Raw genomic sequence first — 14,437 nt, forward strand, 5'->3', positions numbered from 1 at the left:
TTGTTGTGGGAGTGTGCCATGAGTTTGTGGAGCTCTGTGCATCCTCAGTTCATCCACTTCCACTGACAATGCCAGTAAAAGAGATTCCACACCTTACTGGTTGGGGGGTGGGAAGTGTCTTGGAGCTGTTCTGGTTACCACTTGTCTGTCTTTGGCACTTTTGCACCTTAGAGCTTCTTTGTATGCTGCACACCATCTGTAGTTTGCACATGGACCCCTCCACATTTGGTACATTTGATAGTTGTACCAAGTTTAAAGTGTCATGCTACACGGTTACCAGTGCATTTGCGGCACCGTGTGCCAGATCACATCGGGTGCCGCACGGCCAAACTGCTGGCAGTGGTGGCACTGTTGGGGGACACACGGAGGTGTGTATATTTCTACTATGACCATGTGAAGCAGGAGCATCTGCGTCAGAAAGTTGCAGGAGTAAGCTGTGTCATCCAACTCCACTAAATAGTTTGGCTGCAGTCTGTGTGTCACAAATCCCAGAATTCATCTCATGCTCTCACAGTCCCAGCTGAGAGCTGTGATTATACCATGAAGAATGTCATTGAGGGTTGTGGTGTCAACTCCTTTCACGATGTACATTCGAGTTTTCCCCCCTTGGGTGCTATATTTATGATACTCAATTCCCCCAGCTTTGACGAATTTCAGGAGATTTGTGCAATCTGTTTTGTTGCATACATACAGTGATACATGGTCCCTTGTGAGTTTTGTGTTTGGTATATGGTGGGGAGTGACATTCTACAAATGTCTTGTTTAGCTTGCCGAGGCAAGTGTAATTGTGTATTATGACCAGTCGGAAGCCAGTCGGTGTAGTGTTCTGCGTAGCGGCAGGGGTAGTGTTATGTAGTTGAGGTGCTGCAGAATTGTTTGTATGGTCCCTCATATTACCGATGCTCGGAACTGGTGTTGGTAAAAGCACGCTGCATTTGCCGTGTGAGTCAGTAGGCTCAGTTGTTCATGTATGTTGCTCCTGATTGCATTTTGGACCCACCAGCTTCCAAGGTCCATCTTTGTTCCACGGAGCTCTCACTTCCAGCTCGACGACTACTGCGGTGATATTGAGGGCCTCTAGTGTATTCACTGGTGGTGTGACTGGTGTTGGTGTTGCTGTTGCTGTTGTGTTGCTTCCACCCATCAGTTGGACAATGAGCTCATGCTGTCTCCGAGCCATTGCTTCTTGATTTGTGGCAGCGAAGTTCAGATTTAGCTGGTTCATCACTTACTGATAGGTGGCAAAGCAAGACGTTGAAGGGAACAGATGGCACTCCTGCCTCTTGTGCTGCAGTCTTGCTACGGGTCGTCGGGTGGGATCTGCTCGGTGGATCTGCCATCTCCCAGACATAAGGATACTTTTAAGGATAGAATGTGGATATGAGACAATTTTACTTTTTCGTCTGAAACGACAATTTTGCTTTTTTAGTGTACATAAAGAAGAGGGGAGTCCTTATGACTCACTTGTGCAAGATGCAATGCACAGTGCAAGAGAGCACGGGTGGAAGACAGCAGCCTGTACTGGACAGTGTTGTCCAATGTGAACGTGCCCCGGACACTGAAATACCCTATTAAAGAATGGGAGAGTCACACTGGGGAAGTTCCAACCACAGTTGCAGGAACTTTGAGCCAGAACTATTGGCCACCTAGCACTGTCAAGTGTGTAGCAGCGTGTGCTTGTTAGTGACACTCCAAAGAGTGTCCTGTGGCATCTACGCCAGTTTTAGCATATGTGTAACACAAATTTCCTCTCGCTCGCAGCTACTGCAGGTACAGGGGGAAGGCAGCTGCTCAGCTGTGACTCACCCGTAGTACTTCCTGTGGTTTTCCTTGGTGGGAGGACTGGAACGAGGTGCACCAAGCCTTGTGATGCCCATTGAGGAACTGTTGGACTGAGGTGTAGTGACTCTGAGGTCAAGAAAGCTGGCAGTGACCAGAACAGGGTGTGCTGACGCCCCCCCCCCCCCTCCTTTCTGCTTTCAGTGATGCCATTGCAGAGGATTACACTGTGGTTGGTCATATGGTTTTGATGTGGGCCAGAACATGAAGCTTTCCTTTGCTTTTTTTTTTTTTGCTAAATTGACTCTTACTTCTGGACACAAACACCTATACAGAGCAAATGTATTGGCATCCAGGGTTTAGTTATTTGGGGGGGGGGGGGAGTGACGGTTTGTTATTGTTTCCACCCCCCCTCGCCCAGCTTCCCTCAAAAATGCAACTCGCTAGCAACCTCGCTGTTAGCATACGACAGACATCTACAATTTTAATAACAATAATAAATACACAAAAATATATTAAATTATTCAATATAATAGTAACAATACAAATAGGTGGATCAAAGAAGGAAGAAAACATAGAACAAACAAAAGAACTTCAGAAAGTGTACAAACTGACATGGACACACTATAATAAAAGAAACATTTCAGTACAAGGCAAACACATGCACTACAATACAGTTATAGTATCAGAAGAACTCTTCGCATCAGAAATGACCACAATCTGAGGACCAGGCACCACAAAGCAGAAAGAATACAATGCAAAATCCTCAGAAAATTTTTTGGAGCAGTGCACAGAGATGGATGAAGAGATCAACCAGAGAATTATATGAACACAGAGGCAGACTCAGTCACAATCAGAAAACACCGACTAACATTCTGTGGACACATACACACAATGAATAGCGACAGATTCACAAAGGGATTTAGGATGTAGTAAATGCCTTAATCAAAAAAAACCAGTTGGTTTCAAGAAATAGAAGAAGGCTACAAACAAGCAGGAATCAGAATGGAAATGATGAATGAAAGAGACAAATTCAGAAACAAAATTATGAACATAAAACTTGAAGTAAAGGGAAGGAAGAAAACAGAGAAAATATGTACATATCAAAGGAAACAAGAACACAGTCTAAGAATGAAAAGATTTTGGGAAGAGAAAAGGGAGGAGGAAAGAAGGAAAAAGCTGAACAATCACGTACCAACCAAGTTGAACTCTGTCAGAGTGTGTGCTCACCATCATTATTTCAATAAACATTATGACTGAACAGCGGTCTGCAAACACATGTGAATGAGGGGAATACTGTTTCTATCAGTGATTTCCAACTGTGTTCGGGAAGTCATTCTTTCTGTTGTTGTTGTATCGGATCTGTTGTCGACAGCTGGTATGTTCAACCCAGTGGTGTGCAGCTTTACCCGGCTGGAATGTTGTCAATCAGACCAAAAGCATGTCCTTGTGGGCAGACCCTAGTACGAGCAACTGAAAAGTGTCGTTTATTAAATGTAGCTTGTCATTGCTGGAAGAACTTGGCATTTTTGACACACTTCTGTTTCCACGCTACCTCCTTCTCCAAAAGTTATGTGTGCATTTGGAAATTGGTGAAGTAAAAAATATAAAGACATCGTGTCATTCTGCCACATCTGTCTGTAGTGTGCATTTTGGGGTGCGTGTACGATACAAGGCATTTAGGTATGGTGAGGTTACTTAGTAATTAGTGTTCACAACGGCTGGCATAAAGGAAACATGACAAGTATTACATTAGAAAGCAACAGCGATAGCTTTCCGACCGCATAATTTCTACTAGGCAGAGTCAGAAGCAGACACAGTGGCCTGTGCCAGATACGAGGGTTGGAAGTGGCTGAAATGTGAGTCGTGGGACAGAGAGAAAGAGAGAGAGAGAGAGAGAGAGAGAGAGAGAGAGAGAGAGAACACACAGACAGCACCATAAAGCATTCCCCATCTCTTTCTGCACAGAATGCACCACACTGCTGCCTTCTTAAGTGCACCCCAGTATAATATGTTGTTTGGGAAGTGGGTGGTAGTTATCACCATTGCCACGACCTCCCCTTGTATCCACTCCTGCAAGATTGTGAAATCTACAGCCACTGAGGAGATTTATGTGAGATGTTCCTATCAACTTTGTGTAATATTCATATTGCACACTTCTGCAGACAAAACAGATTTTCGACCTTAGCTTAGGAAAGAAAAGAATCATCACAGATCATTAAGGTTCAAAGAACTTGTCTTGAACACTGTAAGGGATCCGTGATCCCACAAACATAGATGCTAGTATCTGACGCCCAGGTCGATAGCGGACAGGAGTCGATTGTCGAGCACTGTAGTAGGCAGTGAGACTAGTGCTGAGTGCGCAGTAGTATGGTAGAGTGTCGAGTGAGAAGTAGTGCGGGAATGACAGGCAAGAATGGTGGTCGAGTGAGTTGTAAACGGTAAAACTCACTGGAGTATGACGAGTGAGCACGTCCCCCTGATCATCGTGGGGTTGACTCTCACTAATGCCGATTCGCGAGTGATATGAAACAGAAAGTGACAAGTGCCGAATTACGTGTTTCGCATCAACCACATCGGCCAGCAACAACCATGGATTGCAGTGAGGATTGTTGTGAATGTTAACCATCAGCATTGCGTGTGACAAAGTACTGAAATTAAGCAATCAATAAAAAGAAATAACCGCAATTAGACGTGTAAGGCAAAGGTAGCAACTGCCTCAGAATTTGTGTGTTAGTAGGAAATATATATCAGTTGTACATCGCAACCTTTGTGATACTTAATAATAGACAAACTTTCAATCATTAGCTATTCTGTCTCAGAACAGCCGCATTCGCAGAACAACCAATAGCCTTTCATCCATTAAGTATACCGTCATATATCATAATAATTAACTGTTTGGTGGCTTCGGTAAATTACCCAAAATCCAGTAAAGGAATTAATCAGGGATGTTTCAACACGAATGCTTAAAAATTCTTTTGTAGTTAACCTATTTTCAGATTATGAAGAGTTCTTTGTTACAGCTTGTATTTTTGTTCCAGGTGGCACTGAACTTGATGGCTGTAGTGATGTCATGAAGGCACAAAGTTGGAAGTTGTTAAACCTTCAGAAACAAGATTTTCAAAAGTACTTCTTCTCAGATACCAATATTTTGCCCCTGTTTGTGTCGGATACACAGATGTCTCAGTTGTTATCACATAATTTGAGTGTAGTGACTGAATCTAGAAAACAGTTTCTTTTGCTTCCATGTACCCCAAGCATTATGTGCAATGCAGGACTCCTAACAAGCCAAACACCCAGAGCACAGCCCTCTGTCTTCTCTTGCAGTTTCTGCAGTTCAGGAGCACAGTCCGGAAGTCTGACTCATGTTGACCGGACCGGCAGGGCGAAAATGGTCAACGTGGGTTCGAAGCTGGTGACAGAACAGACTGCTACAGCACGAGCAAAGGTTTTTGTGGGACCCGAACTGATGAAACTCGTACGAGAAAGGTGACGTACTTAGCGTTGCTCGCCTGGCGGGAATTGTGGGGGCCAAGCAGACGTCCAGCCTTATCCCTCTGTGTCATAATATATCTTTATCCTCTGAGGCTGTGGACATTGAACTGGACTCTGCTCTCAACTGTGTGATTATAACTGGCACGGCAAAGTGTAGAGGGCAGACGGGCGTGGAGATGGAAGCTCTCACTGCTGTATCGGTGTCTGCCTTAACAGTGTACGATATGTGCAAAGCTGTGAGTCATGACATTGTGATATCTGAAATAATGCTTCTGGCCAAAAGTGGGGGAACTAGAGGAGACTTCCACCGGACATGAGCATCTGTGTGGGTCAGTGAAATAAGTTAAGTATACCTGGTGTGATGTAGGCAAATTTCAAAGTCTGTTCGTAGTTATCATAAATTATATACACATCGAATTGGACTGAATATAAGTTGCACCTTTAATTTCGAAAAAGAGAGAAACTTAATTAAAAATAATTTGTCAAGTTGCCCATTTACAAAAGCTTTTCAACATGTGATTTACCCTTAACCACTTTTTTTGTAGTACACTGTAGATAAATTACACACAAAAACAAAGCTTTCAGTTGCAGTTTTCATGTAAGACACTCTTAACTTCACTAACATTCATTCTTTTATCACTGTCAGTATTTTTGTCACTCTCCTCCTAAAGTACAGTGCCGTCACTACAATCCCGGGCATTGCATGTGCAGCATTTCTTGAACCGTACCTTTAAAAAGCACATCTGTTAGATGAAGAACTGTGAGTTTGAAATTTGCAACGTAACTGTACCGAATTCCAAAATTTTCTCTCAATGTTGTGCTTCATTGGTGAAGAATAAATTATATTCTTTAGTTAGAGAAAAATTGTGCCTGTCCCATTGTCTAAAATAGTGAAACTGTGAGAATGGTAATACAGAGGGGTCCAGAAAAATGTAGACTCTCTTTGATAGTCAATATTGATGGAACAAAATGGCATAGTGTCAAAATTCTTGCATGGGAGGAAGATCATTTTGTGTGTTCAAAGTGACACCTGTTAGCAGCCAAGCAACATCAATGTTGCTGAATTGTTGACTGAAGTACAGCTGTCAGTGTTGCCAGTGTGGTAGCTGCACAGGATGTCTTGATGGTTTCTCATATCTCATTCAGTGTAGCTGGGTTCTGTTGGTAAACTTTGTTTGTTGAGGTCCCCCATTGGTAGAAGTCGAGAATTGTAAGGTCCCGTAACCTTGGTGGGCACTTGACAGCTCCTCTTCGACTTATCCGTCGTCCAGGTAAATTTTCATCTAAGTAGAATCTGATATCTCTGTGGTGGTGAGGCGGAGTAGTCTTGTAGGTAAAAATCTTTTGTTTCCAAACACCTCTTGGATGGCTAATAAAATCAATGTTTGCAGCATATGATACACCTCACCAGTTATGTACCTTCAAAGAAGAATGGGTCAGAGAAACAATACTATGACGGACCACACCACACATTAACACCAAGTGAAGTAACATGTTTGTCCATGTGAACATGAGGATTTTCAGCAGCCCAATACACGCAGCTATGACAGTTTACATTACCATTCAGGTTGAATTGTGCCTCATTAGGCCAGATAACCTTCCCTGCAAACCATTCATCTTCGTGAAGCATGCCTTCAGACCACTCGTAGTGCTCCATCCTTCGATTCGAGTTGTCCTCATTCATAGTGTGAAATAATCTTGGAATGTACGCTTTCCACTTTGCAGTCTTCAGAATTTATCATGCACTTGATCAGCTTACCCCACTTCCCCATACATCCTGCTTCATAGATTTTTGAGATGATCTACAAAAATGTTGCAATACAGCAGTGCTGGAACCTGGAGGTTGATGTTCTTGTTCGGAGGACCTTTCCTTGTGCACATTTTAAACAGTATTGTCGGCTTAAAATTTATACCAAATACAATAAATTGTTGTTTCAGTACAGCCTTGCATTGCTCAAAGAATAGTTGTACTTCATTCAGTGCTGCATTGTCATCTGCTGGAAACCCACATGACAAGATCTGTTGGGAAAACAGTGGTTTATGCTACCACTCAAAATTGCAGCCATATAACACATTGTTCCAAAGGTAATAACTATCAGAGAATGTCTACATTTTTCTGGATCCCTCTGTAGTCACTACCTAAATGGGATATCAACAAAGAGAATGTTTGCATTGCTACCTCATACACAACAATTGATTTACAAACTGTAGTGATATTTTTGTTTCATTTCATACTTAAGAAGAAGCACTACAGTTGAGGTTTCTATGATTCATAAAAGTCCCAGTTTTTATGGGGTGTGCTGTATACTCTAATTTTTTTGGAGATTTTTTGTAGAAATGGTGTATCTTATATTCAGGCCAGTATGGTACCTGTTTCCATCCTGTTTTAAGTCTTAATTCAAAATATTTATCTTTCTTTTTCCAATACCTGATCAATTTGAGAGAGATATTTAAAACAAAAAATAAGCACTAGCAAGTACGTTAATTTGCTATTGTTAAAACTTTATCTCGTGTATGTTTTCTACAATTTTGATATGACACCACCTGCACTCTTATCTTGTTGCCAGTAAAAAGTGAGTAAGTAGGTCATTAAACTCTCTCTCTCTCTCTCTCTCTCTCTCTCTCTCTCTCTCTCTCTCTCTCTCTCTCTCTCTGTGCCCTCCCCCAGCTGTGTGGTAGTGTCCTCTGTGTTGCTCTATTGTTTCAATTTTTGATGGTCCCGTGCTGTTAAAAGTTGAGGTGAAGTGTTCATTCTTAAATAAATAGTGTGTATCAGCTCTTTTCTCCTAGGATCAGGTTGTCATTGCTGTGTTCATTGAAGTAAAATGACACTTTTTTAACAGTTCCTAAAATGTGCACCACTTCATTGACACTTTTGCTCAGGTGTAGAGCATATTGGCCAGACTAATTTACATGTTTCAGCTTTACACTGTATGGTATCCTCTTTTTTAAAGGCCTATTATCTTTCTTGTGTGTGACTTGTCCAGAGATTGAAAATGTTTTATTTTGTAAGTTACCAATCCAGAACAGGTTTCTGTCAATTTAATTCTTCAGGTTTTTCCAGAAGTTTGCTGAAATTCCCGAGTTGTCCTTTGCACAGTCGGACATCATTGTCTTACTCGCATATTTCGGTGACATTAGTCGTTGCTTTTACAAAGTGCTACTTGAGACTGATCGTCAAATGGAGCAGGTCTGTAATTTGTTCCCTCTGCCTTCCTGCTTCATCTGCAATCTGCTCTGACAGACACCATCCTCGGGTATCCGTGTTGCGTGATATTCCGAGAGCCATCTACACTCACGGGCACGATCCTTGTGTGTTATGTTTTCAGTCCAAGCTGGCTGGTAGAATTCTGTTTGCGGGCTGTCCCTGTTTGGGGACAAGGATCGGCAGGGCATGAAACCCTAATCTTTCATCTTTCAGTTAACTCAAATGTCGAGTGTCACTTTTTTCATGTACTGCGGTTACAAATATAAGAAAATACAAAATGAAAATTTCTCAACATAGTCATGTTTCTTTTCAGTATGTTTCTCAGATCAGTACACTGCAATGTAAATATTCCATTAAAAGAATATATTTTTGATTGTTACTTCAGTCAAAGATGCATTGCCTTTTTGACTTAACAATCAGTGTCAAATCATTGTCCCTCAAACAATCCTGCAGGGGTTTGACAACGTGAGACCATGGCTTTATGGAGCATCACCTAGAATTAGCTGCCGTCTTTTCTGACATGATTTTAAATCAATGCTATCATCACTGTTTCTTTTGCTTAGGGTTTTGAGTCTAGGAATGATGCAAACAATCAGCAGTTTATTTCTTTCTTACGTGATCTTTTTTCTCCTCCCTAGCCCCCTTTCTTCTTTCATTTGGTAGCCGCGAGCAAATTGAATATTCCTGATTTTGTTTGTATTTATTAATCTGTTTGTGCCCCTAATTCTTAAAAGACTTCATTATGACACTAATACTCTGAAGCAGCAAATTTGGGAAAAAGAGCTGCATTCATTTATGCTGTTGTAAAATGGAGGAATTGGTTGTAGTTGAAAAAAAAAATCTGCCTTTTACAGCTGCTGATTTTTGTCATTTATTTTACGTAGCCCACCCATGATCTACAATCAGGTCTTCCTTTTTATGTTGTATTTTTTATAAGAATGTTGAAATATAGATGATTGTTATGCATCTTTGCAGCAGCTAAACTTGAATATTGTACTTAAAAATGTTATTTGTTGTCTTTTTTAAATTAAATTGTTATGTTTAAGAAGTGAATTAAATAATTGTTACCTGTGACATAATTTTGTAGCAGCTAAAATTAAATGCTGGTCTTCAATATTTTAATTGTTATAGTTTGGGGTATGATTGTTGTAATTAGAAAATGAATGTGTGCCTTGTGCACTATGTTGTTACAGTAATTTGGAGTTTATTTTGTACATCATCTGGTGTAAATTATAAGAATTTAAGCAAAAACTTCTGTCTCTCAACAGCTTTCTTAATAACACTATTCCAGTAACTGGATATGCATATTGAAATATCTGTGTTGTATATTAGATTCTATGACCTGTACCAAGGCAATATTTTGCGGTTGCAAATTTTCTTGACTATTATTAAGTGTGTGTGTGTGTGTGTGTGTGTGTGTGTGTGTGTGTGTGTGTGTGTGTCGCTTATGCCCTACATACGAGTCCTCCAAGCTACTGATGATCTGACCAATGTACGACATGCCAAAATGCTACGGCTGCATGGGGAGATACAATTAAATCCCATCCCCCCCCCCCCCTCTCTCTCTCTCTCTCTCTCTCTCTCTCTCTCTCTCTCTCTCTCTCTCCCCCCCCTCTCTCTCAAAGATCGGCAGGTTCAGGAATCTAACACAGAAAGAATTTAATCACGGTTTCTTTTTCATCTCTATCATACAATGTAGTCCAATTTTTTGCTAATACAGAAATAACATTTTGTGATTTATGTTGTGTACTCTTCAAAAGATCTAATGATGTCCTCATTCCTTTCTTATAAACAAAACAAGAAAAAACTGACAATAATTGTTGTTAAAATAAAACACAGAACAGTGTCTCCATAGCATCAATGAGAACATCCTTTCAGCACCTTTGACCCAGGCAGTGAACACAGCAGCGGTCAGTCTATGACTTGCAGCAGGTGAATCCCAGTCAGCTGCATTGCTCATGCACCCCACATAAATAATAATAAACAAAATCTAACAATACACATAACCAAGGCTTGATTTGTGACAGTATACTACCGCTGATGACGAAAAAAATTGGACCCAAAGATTTTGAGATGTGGTACAATAGAACTTTTGCTCTAGTTGAAGCGGTAAGATGCAAATGTTGTATTCACACTTTTAAAAAGCTCAGAAAAGTGTTATAACTTTTTCAGAAGTCTAAATCAAACTATGGAAACTCTCGGTAGGAACTTAGAAATATAGGAAATGATAGAGTGCTACTTACCATAAATACATGTTAAGAAGTCTATTTTTTTTCTTTTAACAAATCTAGCACTGCATATTACTGCCAAATTAGTCATTACCTATGATTGCCCCAGTGGCAGAAGTATGTATAATAATGTCAAAACGTTTGTGACACTACACACTAGGAGAAGCTCAAGTTTCAGATACACATTGATTGCGTTCTTGATGATGCTATCTACATGTTCATCCACACTCTGAAAACCACTATGAAGAGTATGACAGAGGGTACATCTCACTGTACCAGATATTAAAGCTTGTTCATGTTTCAAGACCATTTAAATCTTTCTCTGCATGCTGTAATTAATCTAATATTGTCCTCACGGTTCCTATGGGAGCAATAGTTACAAGGTTGTAACATATTCCTAGAGTCGTCTTTTGGTAAGCATACTTTCTTAGGATAGTGTACATCTTATCCTGAAGCGTCTGCCAATTCAGTTATTTCAGCATCTCTGTGACACTCTCCCTTGGGTCAAACAAACCTGTGACCATTTGATCTGCCCTTCTCTGCATGCATTCAATTCCCCATTAATCCATTTTGATACAGGTCCCACACATTTGAGCAATATTCTAGGATGGATCACACAAACGATTTGTAGAATGACTGCATTTCTATGGTATTCTACAAAAAAAAATCTCACTCTTTCGCCTGCCTTACCCCTGAGTAGGCCCATATGACTGTTCATTTCATATCCCTACAAAGTGCTTCACCCAGGTAATTGTACGAATAGACTTAATCCAAGCAAGACATCCTGATACTGTAGTCATACCACACTGCGTTTTCTTCATTTTGCAAAATGCACGATTTTCCATGTCTGAACATTTAAAAGAAAGTTTGAAATTATCAAGATCTGACGAATGTTTGTACAATTTCTTTCAGACTGTACTTTATTCTAGATAAATGCACTATCTGTGAAAAGAGTGCTTTACTATTAATATTGTCTGCAAAGTCATTAATGTACATGAACATACCTCTCTGTGACACATCTGAGGTTATTTCTACATCAGATGATGACTCCCCAGCCAAGATAACATTTAAGTCATTCCTACCAAAATATCCTCAATTCCAGTGACAAATTTCACTCGATACCCCTCACGGTAGCAATTTTGATAATAAGCATCGATCTGGCACTAAGTCAAAAGCTGTTCAGAAATCGAGAAATACTGCCTGCACCTGTCGAGTCAGGAAGACTAAAGTTTTAAGGTCAGGTTGACAAAACAGATTTTTAATACTCTTGGAAACAACCCTAAAGTTTCTGACGTACTACAGGGGAATGACAAAGGGATCTTTGGCAGACTAGATTAAATCTAAGCGGCATCTCAGACCGACCAGAGTTACAACTTTAAAGGCTTCTACACTGAGCAAATACAACGGGCTGTTGGAGGAAGAATGCAAAGGCAGCTTCTAGTAATGTGCAATTGCTATTCTGCGTGGTCTTTAATGGCCATTATCAAATTTTAAAAAATTAAGAATAACAATAACACAGTACACAACAGGAAGGGTACAGCAGACTTTCCCTGATTGTTCCTTACATTACCTTTCCTAGATTTTTTTTTTTTAAATTATAATGTTTCTAAGTCTTTCCTGGTTTCCATTGAAAGGTTTGGATTGTTTCAAAGATTAATTTACACATTTTTTAATATTTTATTTTAATGTATTCTAGGACAGGAACTCAAAGAGCACAAGTATAAAAAAACTGCATGTAGGACATTCATGTAAAGCTTCCCATTTTTAACTGCTAGGTAATGACAGTCTATTTTGTTACAAGAAAATGAATCGGGACTTAGTTCTCCAGAGCTGATACTATTATAAGGAGTTGTGATGGAAGAACATGAGTTCCAAACAATGGATGCCTTGGATCTGTTTGCTGCTGCTTCTTTTTAATCTCTGCTGCTAATCCCATGAGTGAAAGATCTCTACCAATGAAAAAGTAGATTTGAATGACATCAAGTTTCTTCTCTTGTCGATAGTTGTTTCTACTGAAGAGAAATGAGTCTGGTCATCTTTGTCCATTTGCAGTAGTTCAAAGGTGTCGTAGCACCTGACACATATGCTTGAAAATAACAAACGATCAATATTGTAATTAACAAAAGTATTGTCAGCAGTAAGCAGTATTTATCACATCCAAAAAGTTTGTAAAAGCTGTGGACCCTTGTTTTATCATGTCAATCCATTTGTGCCAATGGCTAACAGAGTACCATTCACCATCATGTCAAGTGGCAATAACAGTTTGCTTGCATCATAAATATTGAGTGTCAAAAGTTAATTCTAACAATATGTAATAGGACAGATTGCTACTCACCAGTTAGAGCAGGCAATGTGCAGCAGACAAGCATACTGAAAAAAAAAAAGAAACTGTCAGATATTATATACTCAAAAAAACACTTAGGTACTGAAGGAATTATCCAAATACCAAATAGGGCTGAAATCAGTAAATGTGACATACATGTGAAGACAGAAAAATAATTACAGTTTCAGAAAAACTGGATGATTTATTCAAGAGAAAGAGCATCACAAATTGGATGAGATGGTCCACCTCTGGCCCTTATACAAGCTTGGCTCTGGCTGATAGAGTTGTTGGATGTCCAACAGAGGGACATCATGCCAAATTCTATTCAAATGTCACTGTAGATAGTCAAAATCCCGAGGTGGTCTAACGGCCTGCCCATAATGCTCCTTACATTCTCAATTGGGGAGAGATACAGCAACTTTGCTGGCCAAGGTAGGGTTTGACAAGCATGAGGACAAGCTGTGTGCGGACAGGCTTTATCTTGCTGAAATGTAAGCAATGTAAGGCTTGCCAAGAAGGGAAACAAAATAGGATGTGCAGTACTGTCAACAGACAACTATGCTGTAGGGGTGACATCCATGTCACCCCTACAGCATAGTCGTCTGTTGACCAAAAGGGATCTGTTATGAAAAGAAATCGCACCCCAGATCATCAGTCCTGGTAGTTGGACCGTATGGGATGTGACATTCAAGGTGGTATCCCACCGTCTGGGGGGTCTTCAGACACATCTGTGCTGATCATTGGGGCTCAGTTCATAGTGGGATTCATCACTGAAGCCAATTATATTCCAGTCAATGCAATTCCAGACCAGGGACGTGCCTGGGGACACACCAGATAGCAGTGCGATACCAACCTGGCTGCTGGCTGCCATACAGCCAAACGAGGACTGATGGTCTACTGTGCCATTTCTTTTCATAACAGGACCCCTTTGGTTGTCATCTGTGTCACCATTACAACACAGACATCTGTTGACGATATTATAAACCCCATTTTGTTTCTCTTCATGACAAGCCATCATTTGCTTACATTTCAGCAAGATAATGCCTGCCCACACACAATTCGTCTTCATACTTGCCACACCTTATCTTTGCCAGCAAGGTCACGGGATCTCTCCCCAACTGAGTATGTCTGGGGCATTATGGGCAGGGCCACCCAACCAGCTCATGATTTAGACAATACAATGTGCCACTTGGATAGAATTTGGCTTGATGTCCCTCAGTAGGACATCCAACAAATCTATCAATGCCAAGCTTGCTCAAGAGTCAGAGGTGGACCAACTTGCTCAATTTGTGAAGCTCTTTCTCTTGAATAAATCAATCAATTTTTCTGACATTGTAATTTTTTTTTTTTTTTTTTTTTTTTTTTTTTTTTTTTTTTTTTTTTTTTTTTTTTGTCTGTGCACGT

Source organism: Schistocerca serialis, chromosome 3 (assembly GCF_023864345.2).
Source record: "Schistocerca serialis cubense isolate TAMUIC-IGC-003099 chromosome 3, iqSchSeri2.2, whole genome shotgun sequence".
Taxonomy (NCBI): Eukaryota; Metazoa; Arthropoda; class Insecta; order Orthoptera; family Acrididae; genus Schistocerca; species Schistocerca serialis.